This window comes from Sinocyclocheilus rhinocerous, unplaced genomic scaffold (genome assembly GCF_001515625.1).
Source record: "Sinocyclocheilus rhinocerous isolate Xijiao unplaced genomic scaffold, SAMN03320098_v1.1 scaffold2455, whole genome shotgun sequence".
In the NCBI taxonomy this organism is placed as follows: domain Eukaryota; kingdom Metazoa; phylum Chordata; class Actinopteri; order Cypriniformes; family Cyprinidae; genus Sinocyclocheilus; species Sinocyclocheilus rhinocerous.
In genome coordinates this window covers 7,844-14,783 of record NW_015637542.1, presented here as the reverse complement: position 1 = coordinate 14,783, position 6,940 = coordinate 7,844, and the positions used below count along the sequence as shown (strand labels likewise).

At 33.1% G+C, this 6,940-nt stretch overlaps 1 long non-coding RNA gene across 1 annotated transcript in view; it reads right to left on the bottom strand.

Annotated features, from left to right (window-relative positions):
* Nucleotides 1-5,720: 5,720 nt before the first annotated feature.
* The window catches only part of LOC107749020 (uncharacterized), a 2,928-nt gene continuing 1,708 nt past the window's right edge, over nucleotides 5,721-6,940 (bottom strand). Inside the window, exons 2-3 of the long non-coding RNA XR_001640985.1 lie at nucleotides 6,088-6,188; nucleotides 5,721-5,995 (exon numbers count right to left, since the gene is read on the bottom strand). This is a non-coding gene — a long non-coding RNA (uncharacterized LOC107749020). The remainder of the gene's footprint in view (nucleotides 5,996-6,087; nucleotides 6,189-6,940) is intronic.

The following is a 6,940-nucleotide window of genomic DNA, read 5'->3' as shown; positions in this document are numbered from 1 at the left end:
AGAGAGAGAGAGAGAGAGCTAAGCTTAAAAAAGGTTCAACTTTCAGACCTGTTTTATGGAGTTTTTTGTACTGAAAGCAAAACATATTATAAGCTACAATCATAAGAAAAATATTCATCATCTGCTCCATTATGCTCCAAGACGTCTTGTTGCTAAAACATCAATGTAAATAGATGTTGCCCCATATTTTGTTCAAACATTCAGAAAATAATAAAAACCTATGAGAGATTTTAGGAGTAAAATTTACTCACCCTCTGTCTGAAGCTTCTGGTTTTCAATCTCCATTTTCTTCAGGTCTTCCTTTGTTTCACTTCTGGCTCTGTTCTCTTGAGCTTTCACATACATCTGAAGTGAATATGGTTCAGTCTTCATGTTCTCTATATAATCCAGTAGATCTGGGATCTGTCTTGAGTTTTCAGGTTCCTTTAACCACATCACTCTGTACTGACCTCCACAATGACTGATTAATCTCTGACATTCTGGGCTAGATTTGACAAAGTTTTTTGCATGTTCATCAATAGGTAGATTTGTAATGAAGAGCAAAATGAAGTGCTCACAAGAGTGAAATATCTTCTGGATCTTCTCTATTCCTGATTTTTCTTCATTAGTTAGTAGAGCAGCAGGAACAATAATCATGAAAACATGAACTCCAGGATCACAGAGAGACACACAGTGGAGAGTTTCACGCTTCACTTCCTCCTCTGAGAGACGATTGAGAGCTGGAAGCTCCACCAGACTAATCAGATGGCCATGAAGATCCATGTCTCTCCACACACGCACTGATGTGGGCACTTGTGCTGATATGGGGGTGTTTTTTCCCAGTAAAAGTTTCAACATAGAGGCATTGCTTTCTTCATTACATCCACACATTGCTAAGATCAGCTTTTGATTTGTAGACTTGGTAAATACATTTGGCACTGAAAAACAAAAATTGCCAGACAGCGTTCACTTAATAAATCTTGTTAAGGGAAAGATTGTATGTACAAGAAAAAGCTGTATTCCCCACCCTGTATGTTCCAAAATACGGAGCTTATAATGTTTATAAGTTAATATGTTTATCATGTTTAAATGCATAGCTTCATCTATATACAGTATAGATAAAGAAATTATTTTCTTTTCTTTTTTTTAGCTAAAATAACAGAGGATGCTTAAAACAAATTAACCTGAGAAGCAAAATTCTATAAGCTATAAATGAATAATAAATATATTACCCCACTGGTAATTAGTTAACTTATTACTTGTTTCAATTATCAACCTAAATTATGCTAAATGCTTCTTATTTTCAGTTGTTACCACAGACAGAGAGAGAGACAGACAGGAAGAGGGTAGTGATAAACAAGGGGTTGAAAAATTTAAACCATTTTATTTTTACTTTTATATATAATGAATATTAATGTTACTTCTGTAACTGGCATCAACAGCTTTATAAAATATTGTTAAATCTATTTAAAAATACAGTAATATTTTAATCATTAAATATAAATAATTAATCAAGTTCAATTTGTATATTTAAATATAAAACATTAAATATAAAATTAAATATATATATTTAATATTTCAAATATTTAATAATAAAGGCAGGGTAGGTGATTTGGTTCAAAAACCTTTTTTGTTATGCTGGTTGAAATTCTCTTCACATCCCGATAGCACTCAATAAGTTAAGTGGTCTAAATGTATTTATTTGTATTTATATCGTCTGTGGAAGGCGTAGGACCATAAAATATTCGGCATATCAGATTATTCTGTCCGAACATTACGATAGGCTGTCCTACCTGCCTGTCAACGTATGCATTTGCATACCTCTGTGCACCCTGTTTGCACAGACATGATACGTCATCAGCACATTCCATTATGCTATTGCAGACTGAGCGAGAATGGAAGGCGTTATTATTTTAATATTATGCGCTTTGTACTCTAAGGTTTTCTCATCAGTGAATGAGACTTGAGGTAATCTGACAGTGGTGCATTTAATCCTCCACCAATGCCATCTCTCATCGTGTCGCTAGTTAGCCTCTGGTCTGCTTGTGCGCGTTTATGTGTTTTGGAGGAGGCGTGGCTTTGCAGAGTGATTATGCAGGGAGGGTGGGATCTTGTTTTCAAAGCTAGCTTGCTATTGCTAGCCTTTCCGAAATCACCTGCCTTTAAACATTGAACATTCTTGGTAATAGTTAGTAAGAGATTTTCTTTTCTAAAAACACTGGGAACCATGAAGGTAATCGGTGTTAAGTTTGGCATGAAGACTTTAATGCACAACTAGGAAACGCAAATAGAAACAAATTTGCAAATGCGTTAGAATTTTGACTGATTTTACGCGAGTGCTGTGCTGTTGCACCTGTATGTTTGGATTTCTCCGCGAGTCTCACCACACATACAGAGAGGGTGAACGCGTCTGTTCATTTATCATCCATCATCATTTACATTTAGCTGCATTAGATCTAATTAAACCTGGATCTTTCCACATCGGATGTTCAAGTAATGGCTTCTGATCTGTTTGCAAGTTGATGACAAGCAACAAAAAAAACCAAAGGTTTTTTTTTTTTTTTTTTTATGCTACATCACAAATTAAATTGGTCTATGAAATTATTATTGAAAGCAGTCTGGTAGCAACTATAAAATACTTACTGTCCACTTGATTCAGTGATGAGCTCTTTTGTGTCTCCTTAAACCAACTACGAGTGATTATTTCATCCACTTTTTGAAGTATTTGAGAGCGTTGTGTATTTTGTGTGAGTTGAAGGCGTCCTCCTCCACATTCTGTAGATATTTCTTGAATAAATTCATTTTCAGATTGATGTTTAGCGCTGCGTTTCTCATCATCAGTAGTCAGAATCATTGTGCGCTTCATCGCCTGATCACCAAAGCAGTTCAACACTGAAAGTAACATGTCTCTTTTCTTCTGACTAAAATCATTGTGCTGCAGCACCAGAATGATCATATGAGGTTCTGGAGGAAAAAACTCTGATATTTTTTGTAGTTTGAGTTGTGAGTTGAGCAGGTGAATTGTGTTGATGACAGTGATGTTTCTTCCCTCCACTTTTCCACTTTGCTCCTCTACTTCATCTGGGAATGTTTTCTTTACAAACGCATATTTAAGATTATTATTTAAGATTAAGTTTCCCACTCTGTTGTTTTCTGACACATTCTTCCCCACCAGAACAATCCTCAGATCACTCACTGAAATATGTACACAAATACACCATGTTGTCAAAGGCAGTTGAACAGTCATCACTGTATAATACTGAATCAAATAATAATTTTCTTCAGAATTAACATGAACAATGCAACTGTACATTCATGTAATTACCACTATGCTATCTTTTTTGGACTTACTGTTGGGACGATCACCCCTTGGACTTTGGTCTCTCTTGCGATCACCCCTTGGACTTTCTGCAATAAATAAATAAAATTTAAAAAATTCAGTCAACAGTCTTTAAGTATATCTGCTTCAAAATTCTTATTCTCACAGATTAGTCATTATAATTAAATTAAAATTGTACAAATTCAAAACATGTTGCATTTGTACTCAAAATGGTGCTTTTTTAAATAAGTGAATAGTTAGTAGTAACATAAAATATAAAATAGTAACATCAAATTAAAATAAATAAATGAATAAATAAATCAATAAATCAATCAATAAATAAATAAAAATGCACCTACATTTGGTGTCATCATGTTGTGAATGTCCCAAAGTAATAAACTCAAATTAGTGCCTAGCTACTGCATGTATGAAAGAGAGTAAAAAAAAAAAACACTAAATGCAGATTCAAGCAGTGGACCATTGTTTCAATTTAAAGCAGGCCTGATTGCATTACTTATAATTAAGTTACTTACAATAAGACATTATCTTACAATAAATGTTTGGTAAGAGAGACTTGTAAGATTCATGATTCACAGGTTTTTGATTGAATACAAAAGCAATTTTTGTATTTAGTATTTAGAATTTAGTATTAGATTAAAATAAAATGCATTTAAAAGATTTTTTAAATATTTTCTCTAAAGTGTCTAAAACAGAAGTGAGCATCTCTGTGCCCTAGTTCTTTGAAGGGTGTAGGGCATTACTGTCTTGTTTAAATGTTTGGAACTCCCTTGGCAAAGGGGCTGAATTTACCAAATGTTACTGACGACGCTGTGTGTGCGTACACTGTAAAAAGTAATCATTGAATCTATTTAAGAAAAGCGAGTAAACATAACTGATTTTTACAAATTTGTTGAATTTACTTAATTTGGGAGTCCCTGCGTATGCGCAATGTGAACGTGTACAGGTGATTGGTGACGACGTAAAAATATATATATATAAATACATTTCCCCAATCCCACTATGTGCCCTAATAACTCTAGACCAGTAGGTGGCGGAAGTGCACCAATAGGTGGCGGAAGGTTGGTTTAAACAAAACATCACCAGAAGAAGACAACGAACTGAACTTCAGTGTCGGATCGTGTTTGAAATGTGGCCGCAAGATTATGTACGTTTTTGGTGATCTACTTATAAACTATATTGTCACAGTGTGTGCTATCGTTTTTGAGGAAAAGAAAAGGCAGATTTTATTAGTTTTTACTGACGAGCATTACTGTAACCGTCAGTTAGCGTACTAACGTTAGTTAGCCAGTGGCTTACAAGCTAGATTACAAACTTCGATCTTCCGCTTTACTGCTAGTTATAACATAGCTCAACTGCTGAAAAACTTATTAAAATATGGAAGCTATGGAATATGAAAATTCTCCAATTCCATGTTTCCAGTTAGTATATGCTTATTCACATATGTGTGCTTAATGAAAAATCCTACTTTGCAGTTTTGTGAAACCCTGCACAGAATAAGTAGATATTTATGTGCAATTTTTCTTACAGTGTTAAATTGTTGATTTGATAGCATGCCTAAAAAATAATGACTTGAAGTAACATTGTTTTAAACAAATAAATGCCCTATTGTTGTGCTAACAATCTGTTTTCTGTCTTTGTATTAATAACTTCAAGTTTTGAGTATCAGTTTCCACACATTTGTCTAGTAATGTGAACAAAGCAGACTTGTTAAGAGAACTGTTTTGTTTGAGTTCTGTGCACTAAGCTTAACTTAAATCTCTAAGTTGGCTGAACTTGTCAAATTGAGTTAGCAATACTCAAGTTTTCTGGTAACCTATACATATACATAAGTTGCCTATACAAAGTTACAGTAAGTTTTATTAACTCAAAAATTATAAACTAATTTGCTTGAGAAATTTGAGGCAATCAGTTTCCACAGGTTTTCCAAGTAAGTTCAACTCATTACTTTTTACATTCAGCACTTCCACAGTTGTTGCAAATAAATATTTAGTAGTAGAAGTAGTAGTAGTATTGTATTCAAATGTTGTCTAATTTACTATAAACGTTTTGAAACTAAACTTGCTTACACTGCCTCTTAAACTTCTTAAATCATATTCATCACATGATCACAAATGGAAATAATTTCCTTGAAAACTGTTACACATTTCAAAGGGTTTTTACAGAAACTTACTGGTGTAGCAACATTTTTTTGATTTACAGTCGCAAACTGTACTGTTTTACAGTAAATTACTGTAAAAAAAATCCAATTCATCAGTATACTACTGTAATTCATTCATTTTAATAAAGATTTCATTAGATTTTATAATTTTTTATGTAGAATTCATTTTATTTTTACCCTACATAGGTACTACTGGCATTCAATTAAAACAGACACAATAATTACAAAATATTAAATTCTTTATTTAAAACATAGCATGTATAACACTTAAAAATAGTCTTCCAACGCTGGAACAGTTAATCTTCACCATTTCTACTGTTTTAGGACCTTTTGCAGTGCATTATGTTGTATTCTCTGGATTTATCCACACAAAGAATCTTTAGGCAACAGAAACATAATGGGGGAAAAAGATAAGCAGCCAAAGAATACATAGTCATCTGCAAAACCCAGATGCTGCTCCAAAACATGGCCACCACCTTTGCTCGCTATTCACTTTGTTAGTGACAGAAATGTGTTCCCTGCAAAACAAAGAAGTAGAAATTACACACTTTTAAAAGGCAAACCCCATATAAAATACAAAAATCTCTCAAAACCATAGTTATTCTCTTACCATGAATTATCAGTCTCAGGGTGGATGGCCTGCTCATGTCTTTCTTGATGCTTCATTGCAGTTGCCTCAATAGGCTACTGGCCAACATTAACTACTAACACCTAAACAAAATTTCACATTAGTTAACTTAATGTTAATATAAGATAAGCTTTGCTCGTTAAAAATAATTTTAATTCGGTAATTCAATAATCTGACAAAATCTGCAATTATGTCATCATTGCCAATTAACATAAGAAATGGAAAATAAGGGACAATTGTGATTCTTTATCTTATTCTTGTAGAAAATAGTGTTTATTCTTGTAGAAAATAAGGGACGTTCCAAATATTTGTACTGTACCATAATGTAGGCCTAAGTTTGCCTGCAGTTAAAAAGTTCTCAGCAATATCTCAGAAATAATCACAATTGTTTTGCTTAACCTATTTATGTACAATTATTCTAAAAATAATTTTAAATGTCATACAAAAAATGTCATCGGCCTGAGTAAATTGTACCATTATAGAATTGTGACTTTACACATGTAATTGAGGAGGTGAAAATACTGTGAAATTACAAATGGCATGAAATTTGAAAATCTAACAACCGAAGGTCTATGAAACGTCAGTCAATCAAGCATTTTTTTTAAACAATGCCGCTTAAAGTTTTGATCTAAAATATTATTGCAACCATAGCCTTTGAATGAATGAAAATGCATATTTTTCAATTAAAGAAAACTTAAGAGAGTGTGGGCCGCTTCTGGTGCTTGGATTTTTACTTCAGTAATGAGGTCCAAGTTTAAGAATAGCCTACGCAAGAAGTATTTTATTTATTTATTTATTTTTTTTGTAATGCATTTTTTCCCTCTCTATTTAACAG